Source organism: Gekko japonicus, unplaced genomic scaffold (genome assembly GCF_001447785.1).
Source record: "Gekko japonicus isolate JY-2015 unplaced genomic scaffold, Gekko_japonicus_V1.1 scaffold498, whole genome shotgun sequence".
NCBI classification, from domain to species: domain Eukaryota; kingdom Metazoa; phylum Chordata; class Lepidosauria; order Squamata; family Gekkonidae; genus Gekko; species Gekko japonicus.
In genome coordinates, this window is record NW_015177022.1 from 89121 (window position 1) to 103636 (window position 14516).

Below are 14516 nucleotides of genomic sequence, written 5' to 3' on the forward strand. Positions count from 1 at the left end.
ACCCAAGGCCAACTCTGGTAACCTTTACACACTTCTTGGTTGGCTTTGATCAGAGCTTCCCAGCAATACAAACAGAGACTGAAGCATGGCCTCCAACTCTGACTTCTAAATTTTGTGCCAAGTTTTCACCATAGTCACTACTGGTGAGGGGAAATGTCAGTGAGTTAAACTCATAAAAGATGAGCAGGTTAGGGTTGTCAGCCTCCAGGTGGTTAGTAATATACGAGGGATCACAGGAAAAGCAGCTAAGAATAGCCAAAATACAGCCGTGATATAATTATTCAGTATAACATTCTATAGTTAATTATGTTTACCAAGCACATTCATACAAACATTTACATGCAAAGAGTCTAACAAATAAATGTTTTAAATAAGTAAAGTACTCGTGGCAAAGTTCAGCTCTAATTATTTCCTTATCAGTTTCTTCTTATGTATATTTAATCCAAATGTAGCAACTGTCAAGGCTCCCAACAGACCAGCTAAAGATTCCTGTTTCTTTCCTTTCTCAAGGCAAACCCGGGAATATTTCATTGGATGTCCCTTGAGTTCTAAGATTATAAGAGAACCAGCATTTTCTGCAGGTGAATAACTACAATCTCAGGAAGAAGACAGAACTTGATATGCTAGCTTCATCCTGATACTCTAGCTTTCAGTGGTCAGGTAAGGAGTACAAATATAACAGGGCTTTACCATATCCTTTTTCTCAGTGTTTGAATGGGCTGTCAGTGGGCTTGCATTCTGAAAGAATACTGTGCAATAGACATGTTCCATTATGCTCCTTTGTCTCATCTTGGAAAAATGAGCCTTTTTGAGCTTTGGGATAATCCTGTTGTTCTCTGTTTGTTTGTTTGATTCATTCTTCCCTTAACTTATTGTCTCTTCCTAGGGACTGAAACAGTATGGCTCTGAACTGAGAGGAGCTGGTTGTCACTTGGAAACTGTGAAATCAAATATCATGCATGGGTTCCATGAATGTTCTGTGTGTGTGTGTGTGTATATATATTATGTGCAACAGTGATGGATAGCTTGTGGGGCACGGGGTCACCCAAGTGATGAGGCAGAAATATGTGGAGAAAGGATAAAGTAAAGCATCCAAAATTCTCTGTCGTTTTTGGAGCTCAGTTGGTTGTTAGATCAGCCAAGTTGGACTGCAGTTGCATAGGAGCTGGAGTTTGGGCAGTAACTCTTGCCAACTTACAATTTTTGAATGCAAAAATGAAAGAGAAGGACAACAGCTGAGGCATGCTTCTGCTCTTTGGGAGGGCATGGTTGTTTTTCTTCTGGATTTTAATCAACACAGCCTCACTCTTTCACTGCTCGAGCAGGTAGTGATGGCCATTAGTTTAGCTGGCTTTAAAACGAGGATCAGGCCAATTCAAAGAAGGCATATCCATTAATGGCCCTTAGCCACAATGTGTTATTAGAACCTCCATGGTCAGAGGCAGTACCACCGGTGCTGGAGCTGTGGATGTTAAATGCCCAACAGTGTTGTCCTATAAACAGTTAGTTATTTTAATCTAAGCTTGTTGAAATCAGTGGCTAAGACTGGAGTAACTCTGCATAGGATTGCATGTGAATCATTATAACAATATATATACTGTTGCATCGGTCACACTCTGTGAAGATGTTTTTTGGCTTTTCCAAAATGCAGTTTGAAATGCTATGACTAGCTGCAATAGAGGTTTCAACCAAGACCAAGCAGGGAATGCAAAAGGGCTATGGAGGGCTCCAAAATACTGTCTGCAGAGCTGAGAAGCTACCATCTATACCCAGCTGCTTAATGGCTACAGCTGAAAATGACCCCTGAGCTATTTCTAGGTCCTTATTCTTTTCCTTCTCCTGTTCCTTGGGAACACATGACAAATAAAGATGGCAAACACAGGGGGTAGGGAAGTGAAATATTCCTTGTATGTATGTGAGGGGGCTGCATGTGTATGACATGGGGTTCCCAGACCCTCCCAGTGGAAGTGGGAGTCCCCCACTGCCAAGCCTCACCACCCCACCACTGACCAGCTGGCTGGTGGGGGGGAACTTACACCAAAGAAGAGGGAGATCCAACATGCAGCAACGTGTCTACATCACTGCCCATGTGGCCTGGAAATGACGTCACCACATCCAGGTTGCCGGGGCAATGCTCTGGTATTTAGGCAAAAACTCTGTGGTAGAAACCAAATTTACCATAGAGTTTTTGCTCAAACACCAGATTATCGCTCTAACATCCTGGACGTGATGATGTCACTTCCAGATCACGTGGTCAGTGATGCAGACATGTCGCTGCATGTTGGATGGACCTCCTTGCTGCACCCCCCTCTCCTGCCAATTGCCAGGAGGGACCTGGCAACCTTAGTATAATGAGAAGCTGTTTGTATTGGCTCTTGAACAGCGAATGCAGAAGAGTCCTTGGGCTTAAGGTTGAGGCCTACTAATGCTCTCCTGGCATCAGTTAGTTCTTCATTTGTCATTCTCCCCTCCCCAGCTGCAAAGTTAGTTGGCTTGGGAAGGAGGAGCTGATAGCGTGGCTCATAACAGGGCTATTTGCACCACCACTACCCCCGTTGTGATTTCACCAACTTTACTATTTAATTTCTTTGCAGCAAAGTTAATGCTTATAGTTGTACAAAGCATGGAACTGTTCTGAAATCTCCCCCCCCCCATTACTGTCTTGTTTGTGCTTTCCTTTTATGGCATGTTTCCTTTCTTCCATTTCTCCATCCCTTCTTTCTCAACATCTGGGACTTTATTCTGAAATTAGGAGTAGGTTCGTAGGAACTTGCTGGTTTTCTTGCTGAACTAGGTTGTAGACACCAGCATCTCCTACCCCCACCCCCAAAAGAGACATCAACTTGTACAAAGTTTCATACAACATGCGTCCATGTAGATGTTCTTCCTGGGCTCCATCTTGTGGACTAATGGGAAGCAATTCTAGGAAAGAGAACCTGCAGAGACATGCAATGACTGCAACAGATCCCCTATCGCAACTCCAAGGGATGTGCCCTACCTTCGACCCTTTTACAGTGAGATGAGAGATCTGTGTCCTCTCTTTGGGTGAGCGAGAGAGCAAGAGATGGGAATTCAAGGTAGATCTGCTCAAGACAGACCAGATGAGTTTCTGGACTCAATAAATTAGCTAAGAGCCTCAAGCCATACCTGCCAGGCTGGTCTTTGCGACTTGAATGCCTGTTTTGTGAGTAGGGTTGCCAAGTCCATCTTCCGCCCCCAGCAGGGGACTTTGGGGGCATTCTTGGAGGGGGAGGGGCACCCCCAAAATGATGATGTCACGTTGGGGACGTCCGCCGCCCCATCCGCCCGCTCACTTGATCTCCAGAAAGGCCAGTTCCCTGCACTTAAAGGAGCCAGAGTTTCCCTTTTAAGTGCACGGAGCATGCGTTTCCCCTTTAAGAGCAAAGAGTTGGCATTTCCCTTTTAAGTGCACGGAGCTGACATTTCTATGCAAGCCTGATCTCAAGCGGAGATCAGGCTTGGAAGAAAACATCCATGCACTTAAAGGCAGCCACCCCTCTCTCTCAAGAGAGAAGAGAGAGGGGTGGCTGTGGGTATTGGCGGTGGCGCAGGCGGTAAGTGAAGCCTGCATTGACATCTGGCTGAATAGCTTCGGCTGTTCGAGCCCCACTGCGGCCGGGGTGAGCACCCGGCCCTATGTCCCAGCTCCCGCCCACCCAGCAGCTCGAAAGCCCGTTAAAGGGCAAATAGACAAATGGGTACCTGCTCTTAGAGCGGGGGGGGGGCACCCGTCCCTTGTGGTGTAGCGGTGGCATGAACGATGAGCGGCGGTGGCGGAAAAACATGGTGGCAGCTGGCGAGGCAAAGCGACTGAGAGGATGTTGGGCCGGCAAAAGCATGGAGGCGGGGCGACGCAGCAGGCCGGAGCCTACTGGACAGAGGCCAGCAGCGAGCATGCGCGGACGTACGCTCGGTCCAAGACTGAAGGAGTCGCAACAGCCAGGAAGTCGCAACAACAATCAAAGACCAGCGCCAGGAGGACATCGTCGGACGAGCTCCCGCAGACAACAACAACTTGCTACAAGGGTGCCTGGTAGGCTAGTCACTCTCTCCCTTGTATGTATGTGGCCCTAGGTTAGGATTGGCTTGTGTTGTATGTAATGTGAACCACTCAGAGCCCTCAGGGGGTGAGCGGTATACAAATGGAATGTAATAATAATAATAATAATAATAATAATATTGGGGCGGGGCTTCCCCCACCGGCCATCTGGCCGGTGGCGAGTAGAACCCCCTAAAATGGAGGACCCCTGGCAAACCGGGGGTTTTGGCAACCCTATTTGTGAGTAATCCACTGACATTTAAGGAGAGCATATTCCACCAACCATTCCCATTCCTTTTTGTTTGCCATTTCAAATGTGTTGCTTTTAGTTTCCCAAGGTAAGGATTTGCAGGTCTTGTACTAGGGCTGTCATGTACGGATTCAGCCTGTGCATCACCATGCAGCTCTGGCCGAAGGAATGCGCTGCAGAGAAGGAGATCAGTGAAAAAGACAAGTAGGGATGCCTCACTGATTGCGTTTCTCACTGACTGTTGCAGAGGCTTTTCTCTGCTGTGGTGCTCACTTCCTCTGCTACTGGCTCTTCTACATGCACAAGATCAATGTTTGAAAAGAGCACTTATGAATGTGGAAGTGCTAGTGGCAGAGGAAGTGAGCACCACAGTGAAGGAAAGCCTCTGCAGAGGATGGACAAAAGTGCAAGGGAACAGTGTAATAGGATCCAAGCCTTTTTGCATAAAGTCACAGTTCAATAAACAATCAATTCAATGCAGCCATGAAAAATCAATGCACAATGTATAACATCTCCCTTATAAATAAAAGCCGAATGGTGGTGGCACTTCTCTAGAACATTCCACACGCTCCAAAATCAGTTCGCTCTCTGATCTGTCTTTCAGAGGGTCTCCCTATTCACTGGCTGCTTTGCCTGAGTCTCGCCTCCAACATTCTAAACAGCTTGCTGTTCGTCTCCCCCCCATAGCCAGTCAGAACACAGAAGTTATTTGCATATGCAGCCTCATTGGCCTTTGCCTCAGAACACAGAGGTCGTTTGCATATGCGACTTGATTGGCTTTTGCCTCTAACATTCTAAACAGTTTGCTCTTCTGAGGCAAAATGTGCCCAAATTCCAGGTGAGGGTTGGAGATCACTCAGAATTACAACTGCTTTCCTGATGGCAGAGATCAGTTCCCCTGGAGAAAATAGTGGTCTCTGTATCCTTATATGCTGCTGAGGTGGGCCCCATATGACAGCCAATGTGACGTAGCAGTCAGGGCTTCAGAGCACGGGAGAGGCTGCAGGTGTGTTGGGGGTGGAAAACTGAAGAGTGAGGGGGAAATAAAGGTAGGTTGATGATTGGCTGGGAAGGAGCTAGGTTTGCCAACTGCAGGTGGGAAATTCCTGGAGATGTGAGGGATGGAGCCTGGAGAGGGTGAGGTTTCAGGAGGCGTGGGACCTCAGACAGCTACAAAGCCATAGACTCCACCCTCCAAACCAGCTATTCCCTTCTGGAGAACCATCGTTGCCAATCTCCAGGTGAGGGCTGGAGATCACTCAAAATTACAACTGTTCTTTAGGTAGCAGAGATCAGTTCCTCTGAAGAAAATGGTGGACTCAGTGTCATTATACCCTGTTGAGGTCACCACAGCAAATTGACACTGAGTGTCCAAGGCCGGGGCACCTGCCCAGAGCCTCTTTCTAGAGGTCGTTGTATTTATTTCCACAACGGGCCTTTTTCCTAGTCAACAATAAAAGCCAACTCTCAGCAACAGAAGAACATTAACAGAAGGTTAAAGAGAAAAGTTTTGGCCTGGTGCTTAGAGCTAAAGAGATCCGGTGCTTGTGAAATAGCTGTGGGGAAGATATTTCATAGTGGTGGCAGCAGCAGAAGAAAGGCCTTCTCTTGAGTGGCCACCCACCTTAATGTAGGAGCCGTTCAAAGTTACACACAGATCTCAGGCATACTCATCGTTATTATTTATTTATTTGGATTTTTAAACCACCCTCCCCTGTAAAGACAGAGCTCAGTGTGGTGTACAACAGTAGAATATAACAAATTCATAATTAAAACAATAAAAATAAAACAAAAACACAACAATCAGCCTAAATAGATGACACTCAGAACTTCCAGTTGTGCCTCTGCCTCATGGAGAAAGGCAGGGAGTGGGAGTGCCAGACAGATGGAACCATCGCTGTCCTCAGTCAAAAGCCTGGTGGAACATCTCTGCCTTACAGGCCCTGCAGAACTGCATAAGGTCCCACAGAGCATGGATGTTGTCCAGTAGAGAGTTCCACCAGGTTGGAGCCAGGGTGGAAAACGCCCTGGCTCTGGTCGAGAACAGCCAGATATCTCTCAGGCTGGGGACCACCAATAAGTCCTTATCAACCAACCACAGTGCTCTTCTGGGGGTATATCAAGAGAGGTGGTCGCTTTGTGTGCAGAGGCTCTTAAATTCAGTCTGTAGGGTCTCCGGTGAAAAGGATCTTGGGTAGCAGGGCTGAGCTGTCTGTCTTAAACCTTGGAGAACTGCTGCCTCAAAGCAGTGGGTGGTACTGGGGTTAGGCTTGCCAGTCCCCAGTTTGGAGCAGGGGTTCCCCTGGTTTTCGGGGCTTCTGCCTGCTGCTGGCTAGCTGGCCAGCAGGGGAGACCCCACCCCCAAACAGCCACATCCCTCTGGGACTTCCCTGATGGGATGATATAACCTGGAAGTGACGTCATCACATTGGGATGCTCTGGTTTGAGGGCAAAACTCTATAGTTTTAAGCCAGTTTTACCACAGAGTTTTGCCCTTAAACCAGAGTGCCCCCCATGCAGTGTGATGTCACTTCCAGGGACATTACCACATCAAGGACATCCTGGAATGCCCCCCCCAATTCTCCTGCCGGAGCGACAAGACCACCTGGCAACCCCAACTGGGCTAGCTTGACCAATGGCCTGACTCTGTATAAGGCAGATTTGTACACTGGTTACAGACCTCCTCTGGTCTTTCTGGCCTCCTCCCTTTTTATCTAACTTCACTTCTGCCTCACCTTCCTCTCAATGTGATCGGAACCATATCTGAGGCCTCACAGTCTGCATATACATTTTATGACGCAACCATCCAAAGGATTTAACCAGTTTTTTGTCATCTGGGGACCTGAAAACACATAAAGTCACCCTGCTTTCTAGCATAGACTGGTTTTAATCAGTGACGGCAAAGGTCATCTCTTCACCCCTACCTCACTGGTTGATGGCTTCTGTCTACGACCCCCTCAAATTATACTCATATCGACTAGATGGATTCTGGCATGTCACCCTTTAGGTTCAACAAATGTTCCATGACGCAAGCGTTACTTACTTTCCAGATCGTAGGCAGCTAAATCTAGTTATGCCCCCCCTTAAAGGCTTACTAAAGGGTGAATTACTCAGACCATACCTGTTCCTTCCCAGCTGCAGATAGAAACACTGCAGCTTTGCGTCTGACTGGCAGACCCCTTCCTTCCGTACGCATGAGAAAGTAGTCTGATCAGCAAGAGCTCAGATCAGCAGGAAAGCTTCACCAAGAAGCTCCTGTAGGACTTGGGGAGCATCACTGGTTCAGCCCATTTGCAGCTCTGCAGACTTATTGAGGGGTGGTGCGCATGTGCCAAGTGCTGTCACGTCACTTCTGATTTATGGCAACCCCATGAATCAAGGACCTCCAAAGCCTCCTATTGTGTACAGCCTTGCTCTGGTCTTGCAAATTGAGGGGCCGTGGCTTCCTTGATTGAATCAATCCATCTCATGCTGGGTAGGTGGATCAATCCATCTCATGCTGGGTAGGTGGGACCATAGAGAGGGCTCTTGAGAACTGCAGTGGTTGAGCCTCAGCTTCCCAGGTGCTGCCGCCAGCCCAGCTGCTGTTGCAGTGTCTAGCCTGCGTTTGCACCTGCACCACTCTGTTGTCATGATTCATCATTTAGGACATGTTCGTAACTTAGTGGACTGAATGATCTTCCCCAGGCAGCAGTGAGAATATGCAGCCAGTTTAGAATGCCCAGCGAATCAAACTCAGAGGCGCAGCTCTTGTGTGAAATCGGTCTCAGCTTTAGAAGTTAGGCAGGCAAAATGAGCAAGTCTGGGAGACTGGGGAGGCAAGCCATGGAACTTCCGCACCCCACCCCTGCATGATTGGGTTAGCCAAAGAAAGCACCTGTTTTGTAAGTATTTTTTCCCCTGTCCAGATGAGGGACAGACCCTGGAAAGCAGTGTGAGAATGCATATGCACAGAACATTTGCAATAGAATTTAGAACAATTTTGAGCACTCAGTAAAAGCTGTACCTTTCCCCCAAGTATTCAAAGATGTTGTTTGCAACTTGTGATTCAAGCAGAAGGGATTGCCTGTTGCTAAGCTGCAGGCCCATAGCCAGGATTTTGTGGCTTGTGGGACAATATTTTTTTTTCTGGTGGGGCTGAAGTTCTCAGTGCAGAAAGAAAAGCCAACAGAAAGCTGTTACCAAGCTAGATCTCTAAACTGCAAGCTGTCAACCACTTTAGATGACAGTTCTCAGCTGCTGCAAGTTAATCACTTCTGCCAGCCTAAGCCGCAATTCTGATAACAAGCCGGAAGGTGGGGGTGATGACTTTTATAGTCAAGAAAGCTAACACTTAGGCAGAAAAGCTCTCTTAAAGGAGACCAGTTTCTTGACACAGAGTTAGAAGGGATCCTAGAGGTCACCTCCTCCAACCACCTTGCTCAATGTGGGAATTATTCAACTACAGCACTCCACTCTGCTTAAAGGAGCACATGGCTTTAAAAATGTTTTAAAATGATTGAAAAAAGCATTTACAGGAGAAATTCTTGTGGGGTTGTGCCTTTAAGAAAGGGGGCAGCACCCCCAAAAGCCCCACCATAGCTAAGGGCCTGCCAAGTTGGCAGTTCACACCAGACAAAGCTACAAAAGACATGGCCATTTTTCTTCTGGTGCTTGTAACATAGGAGTTTGTGCTCTTCAAAATGCAACCTTGCCCAGTCCTGTGGCTTCTCTGATGTAACTGACAACTACACCTTTTGGGGTGGGTGGGTGTATCCTTCCTAATGAGTTCTCTCCCTTCCCATCTCTGAGGCCTGCTTGTGATTAGCAGGGATATTCGGGTTGCATGCATGCTTCTTGCCCATTAACCAACTCCTGGAGCCAATTCAAAGCTGTCTTGCTTTCAGAGAAAGCCATAAAAAATTAGTGGCATTTATAAACTTCAATCTGCTTTTAGAACATAATGTGCACTCTGCGCTCAAGGGAAAATGTTGCTCTTTGCACAGTGCAGAACGGGGAAAGATGTTTTGTCATCAGCTGCCTATTGAGACTCTTGAAACAAGTTTTACAGCTTTTAATATCTGGTCTATTAACAGTGTAGTGCTTGAGGAGTAAGTAAAACTAAATTAAAAATAAATTAGAATGTATTTAAACTAATTGAAAACTCTTGATGAGAAATGTTTACAAGAGTGAGTTAGTGAGTCCCTGGTTCAAACCTTAATTTCTCCATTGAAATTCGGGGTGTGTGTGTGTCTTGGATAAACCACAGTCGCTGCCACAGCTCCACCCATATCTGCATGACAAGATTAATACTGGCCCTCTTTACAGGACTGTTAAAAGGACTACTGAGGTGTTGGTGAAATTCATGGATTGCTCAACAAATTCTGTAAAAATGTTGTCTTTTAGACATTCTGGAGCTGTGTTGCAGTTACATTGATACCGTATCATACAGTTTAGTAGTGATTGATCCATGAAATAAAAGCAGTGTTCAGGTTGTTATTTTAATACAGAATAAGAAGAAGGGGACGGCAAAGGATGAGATGGTTAGACAGTGTTATCGATGCAACAAACATGAAATTAAGCAAACTTCGGAGCACGACAGAAGACAGGAGGACTTGGCATGATGTGGTCCATGGGGTCGCGAAGAGAGTCAGTCTCGACTGTGCGACTAAACAACAACAACAACAACATTTTTTTAACATAGACACTTTGTGCAATTCAGAAACACAAATGTGCCTAGATTGGGGTTGCCAACCTCCAGCTGGAGCCTGGTGCTCTCCTAGTATTACAGCTGACGTCCAGATGACAGAGATCTGTTTCCCTGGAGAAAATGGCAGATTTGGCAGGTGGGCTCTATGGCATTATACCCTACCCAAACTCCCCTCTCCCCAAGCTCCACACCCCAAAATCTCCAGGTATTTCTCAATCTAGAGTAGACAGCCCTAGTCTAAATACATGTGAAACTAATGGGATACAAAACCTCTCTGTGTGCATATTTACTCAGAAGCATGTCCCACTGGATGCAATGGACCTTCGTTCCAATAGGTTAGCATAGGATTGTTGTCTCCTATACAGAGATTAGCTTCATGATCCCATTGCTCTCAAAGGGACTTGAACAGGGTCAAGCAAATCAAGGATAACCATTCTTATTCTATTCTGAATACCCAGGTGGTTTCTGAGCCCAATTCAAAGTGGAGGCTTTAACTTTTAAAGCCCTAAAAGGTCTGAGACTAAGAAACTTCAAGGATCACCTCCTCTCATATGAAACTACCTGAACACTCAGGTCATCTTCTGAGGCCCAGGTTACCTTCTGTGTGCCCCCACCATGTGTGAGGGGTGAACGTGTACTGGGAGATCTTTTTGGTGATAGCAGCGATGGAATTTTTACATTGCTTATATTTATATATTTTTGTATTTTTAACTATTTAAATTCCACCTTTCTCAAGGTGGATTACACATTGTAAGTCAATACAGTCAATGGGATGGGACACCCAGTCAGCAATGCAACAGGGTTTGGATTGCAGAAATCCAAGGACAATACTTCACAGCAACAAACAGTACATACTGTATACACAGCAGTATAGTCCACAGTCCTTTTACCAAAGCATCTGTCTGAACCATTTCATTACCATGCAGCCCTATTATGTATGGTAAAAAGCCCCCCTCCCCAGGAACAATTCAGCATCGCATAGTTTGCAGAAAGTCCCGAGAGGGGGAGCCTTCCCAAACAAGGCCAAGCCATAAGGCGAGGGCCACAACAGAGAATGGACATGTACAGGCGGTTGTTGGTTTTGCCTATTTGCATGGTGGCACCTGCAGAAGGCCCTGCTGAGATGAGTGAAGCTTTAGTGGTCGGGAAAGGAGTGGTCCTGCCGATATAAGGGGCCAAGGCCATGAAATGTTTTGCATGTGATACCATGAACTGAGCCTGGTAGCTGATGGGCAGCCAACGGAGTGACTGCAGAATGGGAGAAACATGTATGCTCTGCCTGGTGCCTGATAGCTGAACTGTAGCATTCTGCACCAAATGCAGTCTCCGAGTTGACTGGGGAGACCTATGTAGAATGCATTACAGTAGTCTAGTCTCCATGTTTTCGTAGCATCTATCCAGGTGTCCAGATTGGCTATGTCAAGGCAGCAGGCCATTTTATGAGCTAAACTAAGTTGGAAGAATGGTTTTCTTGCAGCAGCATTAACTTGCTTCACCAGCAGCAGTGCTGAATCTAGGATAACTCCTGGGCTCTTAACCAAATCAGGAAGGGTAAGCTGAATGCTGCTGAAGGTGGAAAGCCCACTATCCCCCTTTCAAACCAGCATCACTTGTCTGGGTTCAGTTTCAATTTGTTCCCTTTCAGCTATTTGATCACAGTAGTCAGGCAGCGGTTCAAGACATCTATTGCATCACCAGGGGATTGGGGGGGGGGGAGCTGTCTTCCCAAGGGAGACATGTTTGGTGCCCACATTGTTAAAAATGATAAGGCATGCGAAGACTGGTCTGTTTGATTTTGCTTCAGGAAATAATGGTGATTGGGATTTAACTGCAGATATTCTCTTTTTGACTGGCTGTTGCTTAATTGTTGGCATTATTTTGTTGTTAAGGGCTGCCTACCAGCCCTACTTTCTGTGCCTCTGCCTGGGGTAGTGACATTTTCAGTTGTGGCACTTCACCTTTGGCATGCCTTCTCCCTTGAGGCTCAGCCAGCGTCTACCATGCCATCTTTTGGGTACCAGGCCAAAACTTTTCTTTCTAACCAACACTTTAACTTCTGATCTGAGGTCTGCTTTATGGATCCGAGCGAGGCATACTGAATGGTTGTTTTATGTTGTTTTTATGCCTGGGCTTTTATTTTTATATTGATGATTTATGATGTTATTTATGATTTTATGGTATTGTTTTTACCTGCAAGCCAGCTGGAGCAAGGCTCTGGAGAGGAGGCATATAAATTCCCTAAATAAATCAACAAAACAATATGTTGCTATTTTGATTTATTAGATTTTGCATTTTTTGCTTTTTAATTGTGTGCAAGCTGCTTCCTTTTAGTTCAGAAAAGCAAGGGAGATACACATACACACGCTTGAATAAATACCTGAGCTTCTTGGGATTTTTCCTCTTCCCTTTCCAGAATCTCGTGCTAAATATTCTCCTTTTCCCATAACCAACCTCTGGTACAAAGTTAGCTAAACTAAAGCCAAGTGGCAGCAAAATGTTACAGTTAAAAAATGAAAAGCATATCAAGTCTCTGCAACAGAATGTGCCACCAGGCTGATGAGAGCTTCCAACAACAGGCTATAAAATAAAATCAAAGGGCTATTTTTTTAAAAAAAACCCTAAATCAGAAAATATGTGATTTTGTTGGCATTCCGTAACTAATAAAAAATCTTTCAGAGGAAAATACTCTATGGACATTTTATTTCATTCTCCTGTTTGGTCTTTGTAGCCTTTCATATTCAATAGTATGATGACTGGTTGTCTCATGGATCTAACTACATTTGCAAGATAATATGGCTGGGAGGGCGGGGTAAAAATTTGATAAATAAATCTCTCCTTATTACAAAAGAGTTTTGGTGTCCCTTCTGCACACGCTCCTGCAGCCTTTCGCTCTTGCACCTGCTACTCTGAAGGATCCCCTGGCTGCATTGGCTAGCTCCCTTGCCTCCGTCCCGCCCACAGAGGTGGCGAGGCAGCCGGCGGTGTCTCTGGCTCACTGTGCTCTGAGCCAGCTGAGGGGACAGCCGCTTTTCCGGACTGAGGGTGAGCAGGCCCACTGGGAGAGGTGGAGAAGAGGTGCAAGAGCCCACATGCCTTTATTGTCATTGTCCGGGGCAGCTCAGGCACCTCTGATGGCGCTCTGTGCTGCACCCTGCCACCACCACACCGACAGGCCTCCCTGATGTGGGCCCGCCGCCGCGCCCAGACCCTCCTCCTCTCTGACCCTGGCTGCGGAAGCTTGGATGCAGGCGCCGGCGGAGCACCTGTGCTCTACCCACTGCTGGGCCCGGCGGACAAGGCCGCCGCTGCCCCTTCTTCTCCTGAGGGGTGGGCTGGCAGGCAGCAGCCCAGCTAGAGCTCATTGCATTTGTCTCCGCAACGAGCCTTCTTCCTAGTAAATAAATAAAGCAATGTAAATGCTACTTTGTATAAATCAGTGTATTAACGATGTCAGATTAGGATAGGGAGATCTAGATCCAAATCCTCACTCAGAGCCTAACCACATGATACATTTTTCTTGGGTACAACCCCCTGTGTTGGGTTGGCAGATGTGTTCTGGGAGTAGGTACCTCTCAGGTGCATAGGGGCCCAGTTTGGACCTGGATTGCAGTGTGCAGGGAAAGAGTGCTTAACTATCTCCCTTGTGCTGTTTTCCCAACTTGAAATGACCCCGAGGTAGGGTTGCCACTACCTCCAGGGGGGGGTAGCTGAGTGGCCAGGGACATAGGGGGTGCTATCGGATGACACAGCATTCTGAGGTCACTCCACTGGCTGCCCATCAGTTACGGGGCTCAATTAAAAGTATTGGCTATCACATACAAAGCTGTTCATGCCTTGGACTCACATATCTGTGAGACTGTCTCTCCCCCGATATTCTGCCTCAACAGCTTTGCTCATCAGAACAGGGCCTTCTGTGGGTGCCACCCTGCAAATGGGCAAAATCATCCACTGGCTGTACACGTGCCTTCTCTGTTCTGACGCCCAGTTTATGGGATGGCCTGCCTGGGGAATTCAGGAAGGCTTCCACTCTTCTAGCTTTCTGCAAACTATGCAACACTGAATTATTCAAGAGGGCTTCTCTTCACAGAAAATAGGGTACCACTGTACAAAATGATTCACAAAGTTACTTGGATAAATTATTAGGGACAGTATACAGTTTCCTGTAAATAAGGTCCTGCTATGTAATTTTGCATAATTTAATGTGTCATATTAATACTTATGATTTAATTCAGTTCTGGTTTCTTTAGATTTCTGATTGGTCTACAACCGTAATCCTATCGTATTGTTTATTGAGTGTCCCATCCTGTTGATTGTATTGATTTATTATGTGTAATCCACCTGGACTCCCAGTGAGAAAGGTGGACTATAAATAACGTAAATAAATACATACTTCTTGGGAAAGCCCAGAAACAACATCGTGCCTTTTTAGGTAAAACCACAGTGTTTCCAGCAATTCCTAGAGCTGACTGATGTCTCTTCTGAGTTTTCCCCTGAAGTGATGTTGTGCCGTCACCCGA